The following is a 24,021-nucleotide window of genomic DNA, read 5'->3' on the forward strand; positions in this document are numbered from 1 at the left end:
TCCTAGAAGACAGAGGAGACAGATGTATATGAACAAGAAGGGTAGGAGGGTATAAGGGGTGGGAAGAAGGAGTGTGGCTCATCTGAGAAATAGAATGTCCAGTGAGGCTGAAGGACAGACAACTGGGGAAAAGGGACACAGGATGAGATCAAGAACTTGTGCAAGGGCAGATATGTAGGGCCTTTTGTTGGCTGTGGTAGTAAGTTTAGATTTTATTTTGAGCGAATCAATAAGCCACCCAGGGATATAAGCACAGGCGAGACGTATTGTGAGCTTTTAAAAGATCACTTTGATGGTGTATGACAAGTGGTTTGATTGTGCAAATGGAGAGAGCAGAAGCTGGGAGACCGTTTAGACCAGGTGTTTGGCAAACTTTTTCTGCAGAGGTCCACGTAGTAAATATTTTCAGCTTTGCAGGGCAGAGACTGTCTCTTACAACTGCTCCATTTTGCTGTTGTAGCATGTGTGCAGCCATGGACAGTATGTAGGCAAATGGATGTAGATGTGTGCCAATAAAACTTTATTACAAAATCATGCCATAATTTGCTGGCCCTGGTTTAGATTTTTGCAATAATCCTGGAAAAATATGTTGTTGTGTTCAGTGTGCAGGGTAATAACAAGGGAGGTAAATAACATTAAACACACTTGGAAGAAGTTTTGGAGGTATAATACACTGGACTGGGTTGAGTGAGGAAGAGGGATGGATAAGGGTGATTTTCAGACTTCTTTCCATGATGAAGAATTGGGTATACTAAGTTTGAGTAACTGTTAAGCCATAAAAGATGTCAAAGATATCAGCTCAGGAGAGCTGAGGAGAGAGATCAGAACATTTCAGACCTGTCAGGTAGCTGAAGATGATAAGTTCTGTGAAAGGACCTTCTGTAAGCTCTTCCTTCTCAACATCCAGATCACTCCATTTAGGGCTTAGGTTTTCCTTTTTTTTTTTTTTTTTTTTAAACTTTGTATTAGATGGGGATGCATTTTTTAAAAATTGTGGTAAAACATATATAACAGAACATTTGACATTTTAACCATTTTTAAGTGTACAGTTCAGTGATATCACGTTTACCATCCTATCAGTGGCTTATTTGGAGTATTGCACTGGCCCTGGGAAAGCGGCACCACTGAGCAGTTTCTACTAACCCAGTACTGCTCAATAGCCTTCCTCAAGCAAGGTAATGTATGAATTAGATTACTCAGCTTGACTTGTATTTTTAAGCTGATATTGTGGTAAAGTTATCTAAAAGGGGTGTCAGATGTTTGGACAGGTGTGCAATTTTAATGCTTACCATAGGTACCATTTTCTCTAGACATGGCTCTGGCCATACCAGGTTAATAGAAACTGCTCAGTGGCACCATGCGCCCAAGGCCAGTGCCATGCGTGCCATAACCGCCATACCCTAGTTACGCCTTTGTATACTGTGCACCCATCACCACTACCCGTTTCCAAATGTTGTTCATCTTCTTAAAGTTTCCTAAACAGAAACTCCGTACCCATTAGCTAATAACTTCCTATTTCTCCCTTTCCCCCGCCCTCTTGTCCCTGGTCACCACTAATAAACTTTTGCCTATGTGCATTTGTCTATTCTCAGAATTTCGTTACAACTCGTTGCAGCTAAGTTGATAGTGTGGTTAAATTTTATTGATCTTCAGCTCTGTCTTATTTTCCCCATTAAATCCTGAGCTCCTTAGAGCACAGTGTCTTAAATTCTTCCCAAAACATATTTTCAGTTGAGTCAAGTTCCACTCGTAGTTACCCTGTAGGACAGAGTAGAACCTCCCCATAGTGATATACAAGGCTGTAGTCTCTGCGGAAGCAGAGTGCTACGCCTTTCTCTTGTGGAGTGGCTGGTCGGTTCAGACCACTGATCTTTTGGTTAGGAGCTGAGTGCTTAACTCCTGAGCTACCATGGCTCCAGAGAAATTCTTCTAAGCACCTCACTTATAGTGTTGAACGTGTGGTAGGTGTTTAAATGCTAGAAAATTATTTTAAAAATCCATGTACTAGCCTGTAAGGGCAGATATGTAGGGCCTTTGGCAAGACTAAGTGGGCAAAGGAGCCCTGATGGTGCAATAGTTAAGAGCTTGGGTGCTAACCAAAAGATTGGCAGTTTGAATCCACCACCCTATGCCGCAGTTCTGCTGTGTTCTGTAAGGCTGTTGTGTGTTGGAATCAATTTGATGACAATGGGTTTGGTTTTGGTGGAGTTGGTAAAGGTGAATGTTAACCTAGTCTAAATAAAATGCTTAAATAACTTTAGTGGAAACATATTGTAAATTAATAGTTATCAAAGGAATACTCTGTTAGGAGTAATCATGAGGCTTTTTATATTACACCCACTCCTAACTTATTGACATGGTTCTGTTCCAAAGACCAGATCATTATGTGAAAATCAGTGTTATGTGAAATTGGAGGATGGTCACATTAGATCACAAAATGAAAGATGACTACATTATTACATAATTTCCAGATTTCATCATTATATAACTGCCAAAGCACTGAGAATCATGGCACAGCCAGGTTGATACATAATCTTAATTATCACAGCCAGCATTACTCTTGTCTAACACACTGGTATTCATTATTGCCAGACGTATGTTGTTAATGCAGAAGATAGTTGGATGGTGGATTTTTTTACTACTGTTACAAATACAGACATCAGATCGTGAGACAGTTGATAAATAAGGAGTAGGTGTATTTGTTTCTAAAAGCAAACATGTTTTAATAATAGTGATTTGATTCAAGTAGTGCTGACATTGCCAGGAGGCATAACATGCGCATGCGTGTTTGGGTGGACATAGAATGTTCACTGGTCCATACCAAGGAGGGCCAGGTGATTCTCACCTTTTTAATGTTGCTACTGGATTTGGGTTCCATCTTCTTTGTGGCTCATATTCTGGACCTTTCTGTATGCTTATGAATTCTCTTCTGTTTTTTAAAAACCCTTGTTGACCTCACTTCATTCCTCCTTTTTGATGCTTTACTTTAATCTCTTAACCTGTTATATTCTACGTTTTTCTTCGTATTTGACTTTCTAGACTTTATTTTCTCTTAACTTTTTATCTCTCTCTTAAATATATAGTACTTTTATTTTTAACAGCCTTATTGATGTGTAATTCATAAAAGTTTTACTCACTTTAAAGAGTACAATTCAATGATTTAGTATATACTAAATGATTTTTAGTATATTTAGTAATAATAAAATGTTTAGTATTTTTAAGGGTCCCTGGTGGCACAGGAGTTGAAGTGCTTGGCTATTAACCAAAAGGTTGGCAGTTCAAACCTGCCAGCCACTCTGCAGGAGAGAGATGTGTTGGTCTGCTTTTGTAAAGATTTATAGCCTTGGAAATTCTATGGGGCAGCTCTGTTCTACCCTGTTGGGCCACTAGGATCAACTCACGGGCAGTGGGTTTAGTATAAAATTAAGCATATACATTTAGTGTATGTTTTTAGTACATTCCTTTAACATCAAACTTCAGCCTTCTGGGACTATGAAAATTTAGTTGTTACGTTCAATTTCCTAAGAATTTCTCTGTTGTCTCTTTGTACTATGGCAGATGTTCCAGTTATTTATTCTTTTTTTTCCATTTCTAGCTGGGTGAAACCATTGGAGACATCGAAGGAATACCATATGTGGAAGCATTCAGACAATTCCAGTTTAAGGCCAAAAGGAAGAATTTCTGTAATACCCATGTTAGCTTTGTCTCACAGGTACATTTTTAGATAAGTATATGGATGGCAATTTTATAAGCTTTCCTGGGATATTTAATTCACATTTTAAAGTAAGAAAGGAAGCCATTAATTATCCAGAAGTGCTAAATGCCTAATACCCTGATAGTGACCAAACTGCATATCTCTTCAGCCCAGTGCTGCTGGAGAACAAAAACGCAAACCCACACAAAACAGTGTCCGTGTGCTGAGAGGCCTAGGGCTCTCTCCAGATCTGGTAGGTCCTATGACATTGAGCTTTTTTTTTTTTTCTTTTAATCTGGGAGCTAGGGAAGGCTTATTTCCTTTCCTCAAGTATCAATTCACACATTTCTATACTTCCCATTTGTTCTTCTCCAGGCCTTCATTTGTTTGGCCACATTAATGCTGGGCAAGTGCAATGTCCTTTAGAGTAAGAGTGGGACCTCAGAGATTTTCCTGTAAACTGCTAGGATGGTATATTGCTGTTCTTATTTTCAGTCTAAACAATGATATGTCCTTATAGTAAGTAATCCATTTATCTCCAGTAGTCTAGATTAGGAGTCAGTAAACTAGGGCCCACAGGCCCGCTGCCTGTTTTTGTATATAAAATTTTATTGGAACACAGTGACATATATTGTTTACATATAACCCATAGCTGCATTTATACTGCAACAGTACAGTTCAAGTAGTCAGGACAGATACTACATAACCCACAAAGCCTAAAATATTTACTCTCTAGCATAACTGCCTGAGTTAGAAATATGACGTTTGCCAACCCCTAGTCTAGCTCTCTTGTGTTTAAAGAAGTAATATTTGTGAACTTTGATTCTTGAGCACTAGAGATGTCTTGACATTTCAGGTTCTTACCAACAGATTTGTGTTGAATTTGGTATTGCTTATATAGTGCCAAGATCAATTTCTCAAAGTTTAGAGGAGTGCCCAAGAGCATACTTGGTCAAGTCTCTTACAGTAAAAAGAATTTAGCATCCTCCTGCAAATGAATGGCAAGTGAATGAACAGCCTGATTCCTGCTTACTTGCCTGTGCATATCTAATTTTGACAGATTGTCTGCAGAAGTTCAGTGCCCATAGAAATGGCTGTGAAGGAAAAGATTTCTATGTTTTGTCATGTGAGCCCTAAACAGGTTAGTGTTATTCCTTAGATTCTATTGTCTTGAAGGCTTTTGCTTACCTCTTAAAATATGGTGTTACTTTCTTATACCATTTATGAAAGGTGTGAGAGAGTCATATCCAACCATGGCTGTCTTTACCCTGAGGCCCCTGATTCCTTAGAATGCATGACCCTTTGCATAATGACTCTTTATAGGTGCAAAACCAGGGTAGGCTGTGTGACTCACAGTCAAATATCCAGAGAGAAAAAACTTTTTTTATCACCTTTTTAACCTGTTTTAACAAAATACTTAATGCTTTTACTGTGATTTCTCCCTTGTACCGGTTACAGCAGGAGTCACTACAAACAACACTTGTACCCTGACATTCGCAGTGTCATTTCTGATGATATCAGTGGCTTCTGTTCAGTTCATTGCAGCAGAAGCTGTAAAATGATGTGGGCTCAAGTCATTTGTTCTGCAGGACTTTTCACCTGGGTATTTTGATAGTCATCTCTTTTTCTGTCATTCTCTTCATCTCTTGTTTGCAATAGGCCTTGGGTGCAAGGAATTGGAGTTGGCTATCATTTAAAAAAGAGTGATATATCACCATAAATGTTGAAATAGGGAACTCCAGGAGTCTCTGTATTGCCACAAAAGCAACTAAGAAGTTGGAAGAAACTGTCAAAATCAACTTTTGCAGAATTTTGGAATCTAGTCAAAAACTTACAGTCAGGCTTAGATAAAGAAATAGAATCTATTAAATGGCCTAGCTTCTATCCCGAACTCCTGTATTGGTGGTACTCATGAGGATAGCAGCGTGCCCAGTTGCTTGTGTCAGAGGGAGAATAAAGATTTTATTCCTGAAAAATTATGGTTCTGCATTTTAGGGTGTCTGACAGTTCTTTGAGGGAAGGGTGCAAAACTTGCATTTGTTTTGTATTAGAGTGTTGTCTGGGCTGGGGTGGCTTCCTGAGCAGGGTTTGCTGAAATAACTTAAATGTACATATATTGGCAGCAGCAGCCTGGGGCAAGAGATAATAGGTGTGTCATGGGTTGAATTTTGTTCCCCCAAAATAAGTGTATCAGTTTGACTGGGCCCATGATTCCCAGTATTGTGGGAATGTCCACCATTTTGTCATTTGATGTGGTTTTCCTATATGTTGTAAGTCCTATCACTATGATGTTAATGAGATGGATTAGTAGCAGTTACATAGATGGGAACTATAAAATTAGATTGTGTCTTAAGCCAGTCTTTTTTGATATGTGAAAAAGAGAAGTGAGCAGAGAGACATGAAGAACCTCATACCTCTAAGAAAGCAGACTGGGTGCAGAGCCCATCCTTTGGACCTAGGGTCCCTGTGCCTGAGAAGCTCCTAGTCCAGTGGAAGACTGATGACGAGGACCTTCCTCCAGAGCTGACAGAGAGAAAAAGCCTTCCCCTGGAACTGATACCCTGAATTCAGACTCCTAGCCCACTAGACTGTGATAAAATAAATTTCTTTTTATTAAAGCCATCCACCTGTGGTATTTCTGTTATAGCAGCATTCAATAACTGGGATAAGGGGGACATGCAATAGACAGAGAAGCTTGGGAAGGAAGAGTTTGAGAATGGACATGCATAAAGGAATAAGAGGTTTTTAAAGCCCACACATGTACTAGAGATTTGGGACATCCTCATACATACCCAGGGCTGTACACATGCCCAGAAGAGGCCTAAGAAGATCATAAGCTTTCACTCCTAGGTGACCTTCTGGCAGAAGAAAACTAAAGCAGAGTTGTAAATGGCCTGACCAAGTGTGGAAGGGGTGCTGTAATGCAGAGCTAGTATACAAAGACTGGAAATATTAAAAAAAAAAATTTTTTTTTTGACTCCAGACATTTAAGGTAACATTGTCAAAGTATTAGCTGACTGTTAAGCTAACAGAACACAGACTTCACTAGCCATACATAACAAGAATAGAGACATTACAAAGGTAATTTAGAAAACTAAACAAAAAAGCAATAGCTGTTCACAGTAAGCAGCAACAACAAATCCCAGAGAAGGGATAAATCTGATTTCCAGAGTTGTCTCATTATAATTAAAAAAAAAATTACCATGCATGCCAGGAAACCCAAAAAGTATGACCCATGCATAAGAAAAATATTAATGGAAACTGTCCCTGTAGAAGTCCAGACATAGGACTTACTACACAAAAGCTTTAAATCTACTGTCTTAAGTATGGTAAAAAATCTAAATGAAACCATCGTCAGTGTACCAACATATATATAACGAGAATCCAAGAGGAAGAGGAGAGAGAAAGGGGCAAAAAGAGTATTTAAAGCTATAATGTCTAGAAATTTCCTGAATTTAATAAACATGCTACCACAAATCGCAGATTCGAGCCACCTGCTGCAAAGCCAATACTGAGACAGGAGGATGTAAGCAGCAAGAGGGCTTTATTGAATACCAGTGTCCAAGAGACAGAGGGATTAAATTCTTTTCAAATTCTATCTAACTCTAAAGGGCTAACTGGAGGGTTTTATAGGGAGAAGGTCAGAGTTTAGAGGTTTCCAGGAATGTTGATTTTTCTTTGAGGTGGACATAATGATAAAGTGTTCTATTATTGAAGTCTTGCGAATCTCTTCATGCCATCCTGGAGTCTTGCAAGCCTCTTCATGCCATCCTGGTTTCTGTCACAAGATGGATCTGAGTTTTGTTCAGCTACCTTGGTCCTGTGTATTTTGCCCCCTGGGAGAAGAACATAATTTAATCAACAACAAAAAACTTGATTACATTATTTTTCTTTAAAGGAACAATCATGAGACAGATTTCAGAGCAAGTAATTACATTTCAAAGACTAGAGATTAATCACAGCTTATACAGCTATACTAAAACACTGGAAAATATATTTTCTCTACTTCAATGCTAAAACAGTAAAGAAAATATGTTTTTTCCACTTCAAACACATGCATCTTCATATCCAAGAGACTGAAGACACTCTAGCTGGATAAATGCAAAGAGATCACATTGAGACACATTACAGTCAAATTCTTGGAAGTGAAACAGAGATTCTTGAAAGCAGCAAGAGAAGTGTTTTGTTATGTAGAAGAGGGCCTCAAAGTGATTAATGCCATTTTCTCTTCAGAATCTGTGGAGGCCAGAAGATAGTGAAATACTTGAAGTATTGAGAGAGAAGTAAAACTGTCACCCAAGGATTGTTGGTTGGGCCATGATTCTCAGTTGTTTGGCAGTTATATGATGACGTGATCACTTCCATGATGAGATTTGATATAATGAGATAACTTCCCTGATGGCATCTGCTGTAAGTAGCCAGTCAGTTGAAAGGGAGTTTCCTTGAGGGTGAGATCTGCATCCAGTATAGGTGGACTTCCTCTCAAGGCTCAGGGGCTTTTGCTTGCTCTGGATTCTGCAGCTGGCTCCTTCTTGGCTGACCTCTGGCTCTTGGGACTTGAGCTAGCAGCTTACCTGCTGTCTTGCCTGCTGATCTTAGGATTTGTTGGTCTACACAGCTTGTGAGTAAGACCCCTGCTGACTGAACTGACAGTCTTGGGTTCACCAGCCCCTGTGGCAGTGTGAATCAAGAGAAGCCTCCAGTCTGACCCATGGACTTGGGGTGTTCCAGCTTCTATAACCATGTGAGCCATTGCCTTGATATAAATCTCTTTATATAGATATTGATACACTTCACTGGTTTTGCTTCTGTAGAGAACCCAGCCTAAGACATACATCAAAGTCACATTCTTGAAAGCGAAACAGAAAATCCTGAAAGCAGCAAGAGAAGTGTCTTGCTATGTGGAAGAGGTCCACAAAGTGATTAATAGCCATTTTCTCTTCAGAAACCATGGAAGCCAGAAGGTAGTGGGATAACATATTTGAAGTGCTAAAAGAGGACTAAAACTGTCAACCAAGGATTCAATATCTAGAAAAACTATTCTTCAAAAATGAAGCCGAAATGAAGACATTCCCAGATAAACAAAGACTGAGGGCATTTGTTGCTAATATACCTGCTCTGAAAAAAAGTGCTAAACTTGGCTCTTTCTGGATGAAATGAAAAGACACCCAGGTAGTAACTTGACGCTCTCCAAAGAAATAAAGAATAACTGTAAAAGTAGCTACATAGGTAAATATAAAAGTCAGCATTACTGTTTTTTTGGGTAACTTTAATACAATTTAAAAGACAAGTGCTTAAGATATTAATGATTAACCTGTGTTAATAAGTATGCAGTTGTAATTCTAAGAACATAAATTTGGAGGGAGAAATGGAATTGTAAAGGAGCTGAGTTTCTGTACACTGTTGAACATGAGTTGGTGTCAAACTTAATTGTCATAGTGTTAAGAAGTTAATTGTAAAATACTACAATTAGGGAAAATTCTAAGAAACAAACTAATAGAATACAGAAAATGAACCACAAAGGGAATGAGAATGGTACGTTACAAACCAGCTAAACCCAAGGAAGCTATAATGATGGAAAAAAGGGGAAACAAGGTATAAGACATAAGAAAACAAATAGCAAGGTGGTGTAAGTCAACCCTTCCTAACTGGTAATTCCTTTAAATGCAAATTATTAAGCTCTTCAATTCAAAAGCAGACATTGACAGTATGGATTCAAAAGTCATGCTTCAACCATATACCGTCTATAAGACACGTTAGATCTAAGACACAAATAGGTTAAAAATGGAAGACTAGAAAAAAGCTATTCTATGACTTTAGTAATCAAAAGAGAACTGCGATGGTTATAATAGTATCAGACAAAAATTGTTATAAGAGAAAAAGGGATATTATGTATACATCAAGAAGATATAATTTCAAACATACATACACCTAAAGGCAGAACCCCCAAAATACTTGAAGCATGAACTGACAAAAGTGAAGGGAGAAATAGCTGTGCCATAATTGGTGACTTAGTACTCTGCTTACAAGAATGTGTGGAATAGCTAGACATACTGTTTCTTTACACAAATAATGCATGCTTTCTGTGTTTGTTTGCCAACTGTGCCCTCCTCATAATGAGATATTTTTGTAAGCAACAAGCAAAAAAAAAAAAAAAAAATTGGCATAGCTGGGCCTATGAAAATACTTCACAGGGGTAGAGCATGAGTTGGCAAACAAACGTAGAAGATGTACATTATTTGCAAAAAAAAATGCAGAATGTTATCAAGAAAATAGAAGACTTCAGCACTTTAAACCAACCAAAAAACCCAAACCAAACCCGTTGCCATTGAGTCAATTCTGACTCAGCAACCCGATAGCTAACATAGTACATAGAGCTGGAGTGGATATACTAATACCAGAAAAAATTGTTACAAGAGACAAAGAAGGAAATCATATATTGGTAAAAAGGTCAATCCATCAATAAGATACAATAAAACTTGAGAAGCTGTAACTTGTATACCTGTCAGAGAAGGAAAAGTATGTTCCACAAAACAAGAGATAGAAAAGTGGTAAGATTGCACCCTGTCAAAGGCAGAAAACTTGCAAGAGTTGGAAAACAAGGCAGTATCACTTACTTACATAGTGTCTTTTTTTTGTCTCGTAACAGTTTTGACTTAAAGCCTGTTATTAAAATTTGTATGCCCCCATTTTTTCGTTATTGTTTGCACAGAATTCTTCCACTTTCATCCTGTTTATATTCTTGTGTCTAAGATGTGTCTTTTTTAGGCAGCACATAGTTGGGTTTTTTTTTTTTTTTTTTAATTTATTTTGGCACTCTTGTCCTTTTGATTGCAGTATTTAGTTTATTTCCGTTCATGGTAATTACCAAGAAGGAGTTTGGAAACAAAGAGCTGCAAAGCATGATGAATATAATGTCACGGAATTATACATGTAAAAATGTTGAAATGGTAGATGCTTTGTTTTACAGATTCTTATAACAATAAAAAGATTATAGCAAATATAAACATATATACACCTAACAACAGAATCCCCAAAATAAATGCATCATAAACTGACAAAATTGAAGGAGGAAACAGTTTTGCAATAGTAGTTTGAGACTTAATATCTATTTTGTTGTTCAGGGTAGAGTTCCCTCTTGTGATTCAAGGGTGGTAGAAGGCAAGAAGACTGCCCATGTGAGTAAATGATGCACAGCACTTCCTTAGCACTTATGCAGCAAGCCAGCCAAGGAGTCTGACCACACAGGACCAGGGCACCAGACACTGGCCAGTGTTCTGATCATCTGGGTGGCTCCCCTGGGGGGAGTGCTCACGGGTAGTTTGAAGCTCATCACATTTTATACCAGAATTCATTTACCACGTGCATCCTTCATGTCCTCAGTGAAGCAGTGTTCTTGAAGGTGCTCACGTCTTGGTGTAGGGCCTGTGTTTGATCGGGAACTTATGTGTTTTTTAACCACAGCACCTGCCAAGCTAAATTGGGCTTGTGACACATATGATTCTTCTGGCCTTGTCAAGACACATCCTAGGAAATAGGGTCATGTCATCTCAACTAAGGACCATTTTAATCTAATTTGATATCACACCCCACTTAAAATAACAGATGGAAAAGCTAGACATACAGCAACAAGGAAATTGAAGATTTGAACAACACAATATTCCAATATACCTAGCCAACATATATAGAACATTTCACCCAACAATAGCAGGATATACATTCTTCTGAAGTATATATAAATTATACTGTAGTGTAGACATGTTGGCTACAAATTAAGTGTTAGTGAATTTAAAGATTGAAAGTGCACAAAGTATTCTGTCTAGTCACAATGTTATGAAATAAGAAATAAGAGAAGGAAAACTAGAAAATTGACAAATATGTGTAAATTGAACAACAGAATCTTAAACAACCAGTGGGTAAAAGAATAAATCACAAAGGAAATTAGACAACACTTTGGGACAAATGTGTACAAAGACACCACACATCAAACGTATGAGATGCAATGAAAACAATGTTTACAGATGTAATTGCTTACATTGAAAGAAAGACCCCAAATCAGTAACCTAACTGTACACTTAAGGAAACAGAAAATGAAGAACAAGTTAAACCCAAAGCAGGCCGAAGGAAGGAAATAAATATTAGAGATAAATGAAATATAGACTAGAAAAACGGAATCAGTGAAACCAAGAGTTGGTTTTTAAAAAAGGTCAACAAAATTTATGTATCTTTAGCTACAGTAAGAGAAAAAGAAGACTCAAATTACTGTAAATAAAGAAATTGGGACATTAATACTGGCTTGATAGAAATAACAAGGACTATAATAGTATGAATATTTATACACCAACAAATTAGATCATCTAGATGAACGAATTCCTAAACACAGAAATTTCCAAATCTGACTCAAGAAAAATAGAAAATCTAAGAAGATCTATAACAGTGGGTTGATTGAATCAGTAATCAGATCTCCCAAGAGAGAAAATCTCAACATCATACAACTTCCCCAGTAAATTCTAAACATGTCAAGAAGAATTAGCATCAAACTCTTTCAACTCTTCCAAAAATTAGAAAAGGCAGGAACACTTGAACTTGTTCTGTCAGGCTAGATTTACCTTGATATCAAAGCCAGGTAAAAACATAACAAAAAAGTAACTATAGACCAATATCTTTTATGTATAGATCAGAGTCCTTAATGAAGTACTAACAATGCAGATCCAGCAATGTGTTAAATGATTATGCACCATGACCAAGTGAAATTTATTCCAGGAGTACAATGTGGTTTAAGAAGTGAAAATCAGCCAATGTACCATATATTGATGCACATAATGCCCACCTTCCAACCCCGCAAGGTATTTACATAGGTGCCACTGTGCCAGTTTTTCTTCACAGGTTGCTATGAAGAAAATTAGCATAGTGTATTTGAGGTCTGGGGAGGTTTGGGCATGGCCAGCAAACAAATATGGAAGGCATGTATTATTTGCATAACAACACAGTAATGCACATGATAGCATGGTCATCTTGATTGATGAAGAAAATGCATTTGACAAATTTCAGCAACATTTCGTGATAAAAATGGTCAGCAGCCTAGAAGAGAAATTCCTCCAGACGATAAAAGTGCATTAAAAAAAAACCTGCAGCTAACATCATACTCAGTGGTGAAGATCAAAAGATTACCCCAAGATCAAGTACAAGACAAACACTTCGTTTAACACTTCTGTTTATCATTCTACTGAACATTTTGGACTGAGCAATTAGGCAATAAAAACAAATAAAGGATATCCAAATCTGAGAGGAAAAAGTAAAATGCTGCCTTTTGGAGAAAAAAGGAATTGTTAATATTTCAAAGAGAGATTGGACTTGGCTGCTAATGATTCTGCAAGCAATTTGCTTTTCAAGTGGAGAAATATGGCTGACACATACATGTTACTAATGAAATCTTTAATAATTCTTGGGTTTGGGAGGGGTAGGGAATAGGACTAAGACCTACCTTAAAGTAGAACTATGTTATATTCGTCCTACTATATGTTTATGTTTTCATCTGGATATATGTGAAGTTTTAATGCATTACTGTGCTGTTTTGCTGGCCTTGACAGTTTCTGGGGCCTTTGACTTTGTTCTATTTAAGCCAAAGTAAATGGAAGGAATTTGAATTCTAGGAGGATTTTGAGACACTGCTTTATTTTCCACTTTTTGAATATTTTCAAAACCTCTGAATGTCACTTGTTTTCATCCAGTTTCTTTTTAAGATGGTGAATGTATTAGTTTCTAAGGGGTGCTTAACAACAACAAAACACACACATATACAAACTCAGTTGCTCATAAGGTCATAAATTTATCTTTCACTCTTCTAGAGTTTGGGAGTCCAAATCAATGTTTATGCTGACCCATGCTCTTGTAACGGAAAGATCTTTTCTTATCTCTTCCAGCTTGTGGTAGCCCTAGGTGATTCCTGATTTGCAGATGCTGCACAACTCCATTTTTGCTTTTGTTGTCTTCCTTCTGTGTCTCTTTCCCTCTTTTATAAGGACACGAGTCAGATTGCATTAAGGCTCACCCTCCTCCAGACTACAAAGACTTTAACGTTAATTTCAAAGACTCTGTTTCTAAACAGGATCACATTCACAAGCATCAGAGTTTAGGACTTCAACATAAAACTTTAGGGAACACGATGCAATTCATAACAGTTAATTTAACATTTACTTAAGAAAACACTTTTAAATGGGAAATATTGCCTACTCCATCACTGTTTCAGTCCTTCTTATTAAGTACTCAGTGTCATTATTAAAACCCTCTATGGGTTTTGGCTTTAAGAGAGCCATATTAATGTAAACAAGATTTATCTTATTTCGAAGTTATTTGGAAATCAAATCCCACTTGCCTATTTTGTTTTACTCAATGTACATGAGGCATGATGCCATAAAGTCACAGGCTACCTGTGCAGCTTGGATCAGAGGCAGATGGTGCAGCAGTTCAAAATGTAGATTCTGACAGTAGGTACCATGTACCCAGATCCCCCTCTTACTAGCTGCCTGGGTTTGGTCAGATTATTTAACCTCTCTGGGCTTGTTCTCCTGTCCATATTTAACAGGGAGATAATAGTATCCACCTTATGGCAATTATGAGAGAAACATGAAAGGCACTTAACATCATGTCTGAAACTAAGTGTTGGTTACTGATGTTGGTAATAATAGCTAAAAATGATTCAGTGGTGATAAAATCACTGCCAATAGTAGATGATGAACTAGTCAAATTAAAAGCTTCTTACCCTTTCACTTACTTTTTTTTATTTAAAAAAATTGTTATAAATTTCTATATTATATGTGATGTTATTAGTTTTTTTATCATTGTGTAAAATTTCTACAAACTGTGGCCTTAAACAGTGTATGTTTATTATCTCATCGTTTCTGTAGATAAGGAACCTGGGCATAGCTTAGCAGGGTCTTCTGCTGAAGTCCTCACCAGGCTGCAGTCAAGGGGTCATTCAGGGCTGTAGTGTTATAAAACACTCAGTCTTTTTCTAAACTTACATGGTTATGCACCACATTCATTACCTTGCTTGTTATGGAATTCATGGCAGTTTACTTCTTCAAGGCCAGCAGGAGAACATTTCTGTGGTCTTAGGGAAGCCCTAGGCCTAATTAGGTAGAGCCCATCTGTGATAATTTACATGTGACAAATAAGATTTCATTAGAGAATTCATGATTAGCAAGATAATACAGGATGACCCTCTCCTGTTGGAGGGCTTCAGTTATTTGTTTAAAAACATGCTAGGCATTCCTCCCCAGGGCAAGCTGCCTCTCTTTAGTTTACCTGTTAACAGTCATGGATCACTGTCTCAGAAGACAAAATGGAGTCATGAACCACGAGTTCAGTCTCTTCTGAGAACCTGGTTTCTTTAAGATACATAAATTTCTGCAGAGTAAGAGAATGAGAGTTTGATTACAAACATTAGATGGGTATTTCATAAGACACTGTGTTGAAGACTAATTAAACTTATTACTGCTTTACTATAAACATAACTCTCAGTCTGATCCCTGGAGTCAGTTTCCCAAAACAGACTCAATTCTTCAGAAAAAGCACAATGCCTAGAGTCAAATGGTCTTACTAGTTTATCTGGACCACTATTTGACTCAGAAGTGGCTTTAAGAACCAGTTGTGTTTTTTTTCTTCAAAGTTTGAGATTAGGAAGGACACATAAAAGCGTTGACCTTTGAGGGTTACTCTAACCTTCATGAAAGTTGGAAATCTGGGTTCCAGGAGAATTACAACTGTTTTGTCATTCCCTCTGTTGGATCATAATCCTTCTATAAATCTTTTATCACAAACATTCAATAAATGGTCCAAAGACCTTAGGGTCATGGTTTCATTGGTTATTCTATACAGTTGGTCTAATATTATTGTTAGTGTTTCTATTCTACCTTGTAGTTTGCTGTACGGTGCCTGGGACATTAAAAATATGATAAATGTGAAAGCACAACACAGTCTTTCCAGTTTTCACTTAATCATAACTGTCCTTGGCCTGAGGGCCTGTATTTTCACCTTTTTCTGGCTCATTATCAGTCTTTATGATTTTCTTTTCTCTAAATGAAGTCAATTATAGGTATTTTCATTAAAAGAAGATTCCAAGTGTTGCCACTAACTGAAACAGTGAATTTGGGAAACTGTTTTTGTAATGAATGTCTCTTTTGGCCTTCTTTTTCACACTTGCATAATTTTCATCACAGTTTGTATGTTCAGTAATGGATACTTTTTGATATTCTAAATTCAAATCTGGATCCTTTTCTTCAATTTTTTTTTTTTTTGTTTCATACTATAAACCTGATAAGTTTACAACTCTACTGGAGAATGAAATTGATATCAAATACTTTCCACATCACGGTTGTGATAAATACCAGTGGAGGGATCATATATATAGTTGATTTTCAGAATCATAGTAGAAACCAGTGCTGTGGTCAAAATATAAGCCACGACTTTTGTCATAAGTAAATCCAGTCTGTGATACAGCAGCTTCTGCTGCTGCTCTCAAACTTTCAGCTCATGATGAACCTTCTAAAGAATTATCTTCTGTTGTTAATACAGATACTGTCTCCTGTGAGTTGGAGGAAAACAGGTCTTGTCTACACTTAACGTTTTTTGTTATGTCAGTGCCGATGTAAGTGTCTTAGGCTGAGTTTTCTCGAGAAGTAAAACCAGTAATGCGTATAAATATATAGAGAGAGAGGTTGTGACAGTCACGAAATCCCCAAGGTCAGCAGGCAAGACTGCAAGGTATCTTCTGAGCCACTTAGCTGCAGGAGCTGGTGAACCCAAGATAGGCAGACCTGGGAGCAGGACTCTTGCTTGCAGGCTGTAAAGATCAGTGAATCCCGAGATGGACCGGTAAGCTGCTAGCTCAAGTCCCAAGTACCAGACATCAGACAAGAGACAGCTGCTGGATCCAGAACAAGTCAACAACCTTTGCAAGGCAAGCAGGAAGGAAGTAGGTGGCAGAAGGTGGAGAGATGAAGGCCACAGGCACCATGCCACTGGTAGCACTCAGCAGATTCCATCATGGGGGTGATCCCATATCAAATTTCAACAGGAAAGTGATCACAACATTGTACAACTGCTAAAACACTGAGACTCATGGCCCAGCCAAGTTGACACACAGTCTCAACCATCACAGTGTCATTTTCTATTTGTGATGGGTCTTTAGAATTAAAAGTAGAAGCTTCAGTATCCTGGCCGTACTGAACTGAGAGTTCAGTTGCTTTATTTGGAAGACTAACATCCTTATAGATTATCTGATGTTAATGATCTGAGATTGACCAGGGAGTGTGGTTCTCTGTACTTCTACATCAGACTATTTTATTATCTTCTTTTCTCTCACGATGGAGTCTTTTACTGAGCTCTTCTGCCTGAGTGCAGAGCTTCTGGTTGTTGCTCTTGTTGCTCTGGTGCAGCCCCTCTGTGATGCAGCAGCCTCTCCATGACTTTCATGTGGCATTTTCAGCTTTGCAGGTGGCATTCCAACTTCACCTTCCCCCCAGCTGGGCCTGTTCTGGACCAAAGAGGTGGGTGGTAACAGTGAAGCTGACAGCTGCTGGGACCGCACCTTGGTGGCCATGTGGCCCCACGCAAGGGCGCCCACGGACGCGGAGAGGCTACCTCAGTCCAAGGCAGGGGCTAGCAAGCCCAAAGCTCACGGGGATGGGTGGGCAGTGAAAGATTGCCTCATACCAGCCTGATCACAACAGAGTGGCTGCAGGCAAGCGGGTGCCCACTAAAGTGCATCCATACAACCCTGAAACCAGAAAACTTTATTCCCCACTTTCATTTTGATTTTAAATACTTCTTTGATCTCTGTCACTTTTGACTACAGGTTTGTCAGTTATGCTGATATTGTTCAAAAAACAACTTCTGAATTCTCTATACCGTTTTTCTAGTGTCTATTTTATTTATATATGCCTTGATCTTTTTTTTATGGTTGCTTTAGTTGTTTGCTTTTTGCTTTCTAGTTCCTCAAGGTTATTGATTTTGGATTACCTTTTTTTTTTGAGGTATTTACCTCTATGAATTTTCCTCTGAACACTGCTTTCGCTGCATCCTGTAAACATTGGTATGCTGTGCTTTTGTAGCTGATTGAGGGTTCTTGTCCTGTCTTATTATCAAATTTATATAAGATGGACGCAACACACCAGTTGCAAGGGAAGGAGAAAATGAAAATTTATTGTTTGTGCAAACAAGGAGTAACGTGGAGTCTAGCAGCCAAAAAACCATGCGCTGTCAGCCCCAGAGGAGCTTGGAGCTTTTATGACCTCCAGTCCCCAGGGGGTAGGATTGGAGCCCCGAAATCCAACACCCCAGCACCTCCCATGTCCATATTTGGAGACTGAGGTGCTGAGTCATTTGCACAAGAAGGGAACTTGTGCTTTGCAAACTGGCTCTTGTGCAGCTGTGTGCCAAAGAACATCTTCCCCTCTAGCGAAATTCAGGCTCAGGGTCGAGTTTGGGGCCATGGCATCTCAGGTCCTGTATGAGTGCCAAGATCCCAGTTTTTGCTCCAAATTCAAACAGCGGTTAGTGCCTGCATGATGCAGTCAGGACAAGCTGCAGTTAGAAACCGTGGCTTGGTGGCCTGTGAGGAGGGGAAAAACTGCAGCAGAGTCGGGGGAAGCCTGGGCAGTGGCTTCAATCCCAACTCTAACAGGTACCTTTTAATCTTAGAAGGGTTTTAGGGCCTAAGGTCTCATCTTCTGTAGCTTCTTTCTGCTAGCTAGGGGCGCTGGCATAGAACTGGACTCTAGCTAGAAACTGTTTGGGAGAGAAGAGGTGATGTTACCATTGCAGCGTCTTCTGCAGGTGGAATTTCTCAAGACTGGAAGACACTAACTTTACTAAAAGATTAAACATTCAAGGTCCAAATACAGATAGCAGAATGACCATGACCAAGTGTCCCCTAGAAGGGAACGAAACCATGTTAGGCTTGGGATTGCTGCATTAATTATCCCAGACAGCCTGTGAAGATGGGCCTTGGTTGAACTTGTGTAGCCACTTACATTTCTTGTAAATTTTTGCAAGATACAGTTGTCTTCTCAGACTCATCTTGTGGTTTCTTTAAAAGCTCCATACTTCTGGACTTTCTGCCCTCCTTAAGGGTGAGCTATATAGAATTCACCTTCCTCTGTTATCCTGTAAGTACATTGCTGTGTGTGGGTTCCTTTCTTAGCCCTCTTACTATACTTCCCCTGAATAAACTCTCCTACATTACTGTAATTACCAATTTTGTTTGTTATTCACAAATCCATGTTTGTAGAACATATCTCTTTCCTGAGTTTCAGATGTAAAAATTCTACTGTCTCTGTTTACCTCTTCTTACATATTCTAAAGGCTACTCAATATTAAAATGTTTAATCCTGAGCTGTTCATATTCTTACCCTCTAGCCACATAACCCTTTTTGCTTCTTCTTCTAGTGCCCTATCTCAGTGACAAAAATCCAAGTTTCACTTTTTCTGCTTCTCTTTCATCTTTTAGTCCCATCAGCCACCAAAGCCTGACGGTTCTGTCTCCAGTATCTTATCTATGTTTTTCAAAATCCAGTGTCACTGTTTAGCACAGTAGCTAAAGGCACCAGTTCAGAAGCTAGGCATAGCTGGGTTTAAACCCTTCTTCTACTACACATTAGCCAGTTGTGTGATTTAGGACAAGTAACAGTCTCTCCAGTACCTCAGTTCTCATCACACAAAATAAGTCACTGGGACTGCTTCTACATGGTTGGGAGTGTGAAGCAGATGCAGTGATCTTTTAAGTGGAGAGCATTTGAAGTGCTCATGAGATAATTATTCTCCTATCCTGGGGGCCCTGCCTCTCCCCCAGAGAGACAAAAGAAATGTGAACAGAGCCAGGAATAGACTTAGTCAATGGTTAGTCATTAAGCTCCATGGGAAACAAGGATCAGGTCTTACAGAACCAGGAGACAACTATCCATAAGATTAAATCAACCTGCACAATGACTTTCAATCCTCTGAAGCCTGAGTTTCTCAATTATTACTGTCTTGCCAATTCTTACTGTTCTGCAGGGCTTGTTGGTCGGTATGGTGAGTAGTAGCTGGCTCAGCGAGAGTGGTGGATCCATGCTCTGTTTTTGACGATCTTGATTGCAGTGCCGGGAGGTTGACACAGACAGAAATCTAAGGTTGTAGAAGAATCGCTCACGTTGTGTACCTGTAAAAAGAGTCAAGCACCTCTTCAGTTTTGTTTGAGGTGGAAACCTAGTCCTGAAAAGAGCCAAGGGAAGGATCTTAACCTATGTTAATTAGGTCTTCTTGCAAAGTTTGGCCCAGTGGGCTTCAACAGTCCAGTTTACCTTTTCCCTGCAATCTTCTTCCGAAACATATTTCAGGTGCTTCGTCCACTCTTAGACTGCCAAGAAGATCTTGTTTGCCTTTTTTTTTTTCTTTTTCCAAATAGTTATCTTTAATATTGAGAGCAACCATACAGAGTGACAGGTGGTGCAGAGCCAGCTGCTCGCAAGACTCTAAAATCTGATCCAGTAGCAGAATAAATCAGTGTATTTACATTTAGGTTTTTCCTGGAAATCCAGGACTGTCCAATCTGGAGCCATCCTTCCCTTTCTTCTAACCTTCTTACTTCCTTCTCACCTTTCTTTCACTTCCTTATTCTTTCTTCCTTTCTCTCACTATTCTACTTTTTTTCTTTTTCTCCCTTCCTGTTTTCTCTTCATTCTTCTTACTTTCTACTCTTTTACTCTTCTAAGCTTCATCAGTTGTTTCTTCCCTGCCTAGCCCCTATTTTGCAACTGTAATGAATGAGCCATACAAAGGTCTTCTGTAGCTTGTGGCAAGCTGGAATCTGTCACTACTACAGAGGTTGCAGTTCTTGCTGCCCACCTGGCCTCTAAGTTGGCCACTTGGTGACCTTGGGCCACCACTGTGTCCTCCTCTCGATGTCATTTGCAATGTACCACAGCCAGAGCTGTAGGGAGTGATACTGCCTCAAGGAGTTGTAAAATCTGTTGGCCATGTTGGATTTCTTTACTGCCCAATTTAAAAGTTCCCTTTGCTTCCACAAAGTCCTGTATATATGTAAAACTGACAACATGGACTCTGAACCTATATAAATGGTCACTCTCTTTGACTTGGCCAACCACAAGGTCTGGGTCATTGCAACCAGCTTGGCTTTTTGGCCTGAGGTCTGTTTGTGAGAGTGTTTGCCTCAAGAACCTTGGCGTGGCTGGCAACTGTGTAGCCTGTTCTCTGCTGGCCACCCTCAGTGAAGCTACTCCCACCTATGAAGATCTTTAAGCCGGCATCTGCTAGAGGTTGATATTGTGAGTCTGGACAGCTGGCATGGACCAGGCCCCCCATCCGAATATGGTCATGGTGAATGGAATCTCCCAGGGATGGAGTGGGGAAAAGGGTGGTTGGATCTGAAGTGGCAACAGATTGCACCGGTGCACTGGGATTATCAACCAGAGACATCTGCTGTTGAGCTACTTGGTACTTGCTCTCTCTGAGGATACTGTCTGTGTCGGTGGCCCTCCTGCTCACAAAATGCACACTGGTTCTCTCTCAGTGGGTTTGGGGCTGGACCTTGCGAGAGTCTGAAGGTCTTCTCCTCCGAGGGGGCCTATATCATTTCTGTAGTCTTATTCCTGTTGTCAGTAAGCCAACCCAGCACTTCCTGCCATTATCTTCCCTGTTGTTATAGATCTTGAATGCCAACTTAACTAGGTGTCAGACACTTGTAGTTCCGCCCCCCTCTATTGTGCAAAGTTTGTTCCCAATCTCTGGTGCATACTGTCTTGTAAAAATACTATTGACCATGCAAGCATTTGGTGAGGTCTCTGGATCCCGATCAGTATATTGTCTAAAGGCTCTATAAACTCTTTTGAGGAAGGCTGCAAGATCCTTATCTTTACACTGGTTAATTTCATATACATTGTTGCAGTCTAAAAGCTTAGGCGCTCCACATCTAAGGCCTACTAAAAGACATTCCCGATATCAGATAAGCTTACCGTACTCCACTGTGAGATTGTGGTCCCAGCAGGGTTCTTGAGGGGGAAGGTGTCATCGACTGCATCTCTGGTCGGTTGTGCATCATGTCACCTCTGGGCTTCCTCTCGGGCCTTGCCTAGGACCATCCTTTTCTCTTCTGGGGAAGAAAGATGCTTAAGAGAGATTGACAGTCTGCCTAGGTGGGGTCAAAAGAGTTAAAGATGGCAGTAAATCGTTCATACAGTTGCCTTGGTTTCTCTTGGTATCCTGAGGTATTATTCTTCCAGTTAATCAGGTCTGCTGTGCTAAAGGGAACCTGGCCCCTATCTGCTGCTGGAGTTGGCTAGTGGAGGGGATACTCACCAGGGACTAGCCTGACCAGTTGGCTCTGTTCTGGCTTTTCAGCACCCAGGGCCACATTTATTCCTCAATAGGGATAAATCTATGGAGCCATGGCAAGAGAAAATTTCCAGAACATTTGAACTGCCCTTTATGGTTAATTCTCCACCCCTCCCCATCCCCAGCACTGGTTTGAGAGGCAAGCCACACATGCTGCTGTTCATCACTAACCCTGTGGCAGCACCATGAACTTTCTTTTGCTTCCATGATCACAACCAAATTTATCCCAGTTCTCTGAAGTACACCTTAAGGGCGAATGCTTTGGAATGCTTTTAGGATTATCCCTGTTCTTCTACCTATGCACGCATATTAAGACACGTAGACGGTCAAAGAAAGAACACTGGTTCTAAACGTATTCAGACAGAAGGATGCCACCCAACCTAGGGGAACACCCACCAGACAGACAAAGAATACCAATGCAAAAAGGACGTCACCTGCACCAAAACCAGGACCCTGAGCAATACCAAAATCACGACTTAACTAAAAGTCAATGACCATAAACTAAATTACTTGCTTTTTGCTGTTGGAGATCAGGGATAGAAAAAAAGGGAAAGAGAGCGAAGAGCATTCCTAAAGAAAGATTGTCCAGATGGCAGGGTGACCTCTGAGGGACTCAAATACCCTCAATACACTAATAGGTTGACCACAGATGGACAAAGATCATCGCAGATGGTGGGGCAACCTCTGGAATTAGTAGGACATTCTTAGCAGGGCTTCAATCCCTCTGTATGGCTCGGGCCTGGAGATGTCTTTGCCCTGCTTCAACCTCCCTGACCATCACTGATGGCAGGGCAACCTTGGTCACGAATGGGGTGAGCAACCCCGAACTAGGCAGAGGATGGGTCCCAGGGGCCGCGACCCACTTCCCTCATTTTGTAATGGGATCCCTACTTGTGGGGTCTGGTCTTAGGATTGTGCTGTTGCCACCCTCTACTTTGCCTAGCTCCCCAGGGAGACTGTAACTGCCCTTGACCAGCAGAACACCCTGGTCCTGCATGCTTACCTCAGTTCAGAGGCTCTTCCCATCCAGTTTCCAGTTTCTGTTTTGGAGCTGAGGTGGGGACCCAGCAGACCTTGTCCAGGGGTGGAGATCATGGTGGCCACCCAAAACTCCTTACTGGCCAAACAGAGTTGGTGCACACCTTAAGGGGTTGTGGGGGTCCGGATATTCCCGCCCAGGTTTTGGAGTCCGCAGTTTCCAGCAGAGTCGCCAAAACCTGTAACTGAACAAGGGTTCTTGCCCTGTCCTGTTACCCAATTCAAATAAGATGGATGCCACACCACCAGTTGCAAGGGAAACAGAAAGTGGAAATTTGTTGTTTGCACAAAGAGCGACATGGTGCCTAGCAGCCGAAAGACTAAGGGCTCCCAGCCCCAGGGGAGCTGGGAGCTTAGAGTTTTTATGCCCTCCAGTCCCCAAGGGATGGGATTAGCACCCCAAATCCAACACCCTGGTCTGTCCCATTTCCATATTTGGAGATCCAGGTGCTGAGTTATTTGCAAACTGGCTCATACACAGCAGTGTGCTGGAGTACATCTTCCTCTCCAGCAAAGTTCAGGTCTGGTGTCAAGTTTGGGATCAGAGCTCCTCAGAATCCTGGACATGCACCAAGATCCCAGGTTGTGCATGCTTAGAATTTTGGCGCCAAATTCAAACAGTGGGTAGGACCTGTGTGGAACAGTTGGGCCAAGGCCCGGTTAGAAACTGCGGCAGAGTGTGGGAAGCCTGGACTGTGGCTTCACTTTCAATCTTATTTGACTCTAAGTACTTATCAATTTCCCTCTCAATTTCTTCTTTGACTCATTAGCTGTTTAATAGTATAATATTTATGTTAATATGTTTGTGTATTTTTCAGCTTTCCTTTTGTAATATACTTCTAATTTACTTCATGTTGTTCAGGCATATGCTTTGTATGATTTTAGTCTTTTTAAGT

General features: G+C 40.0%; 1 pseudogene; it reads left to right on the forward strand.

The window, feature by feature from the left end:
- Positions 1 to 2,774: 2,774 nt before the first annotated feature.
- The window catches only part of LOC135229032 (CTP synthase 2-like), a 148,992-nt pseudogene continuing 127,745 nt past the window's right edge, over positions 2,775 to 24,021 (forward strand).

Source organism: Loxodonta africana, chromosome Y (assembly GCF_030014295.1).
Source record: "Loxodonta africana isolate mLoxAfr1 chromosome Y, mLoxAfr1.hap2, whole genome shotgun sequence".
In the NCBI taxonomy this organism is placed as follows: Eukaryota; Metazoa; Chordata; class Mammalia; order Proboscidea; family Elephantidae; genus Loxodonta; species Loxodonta africana.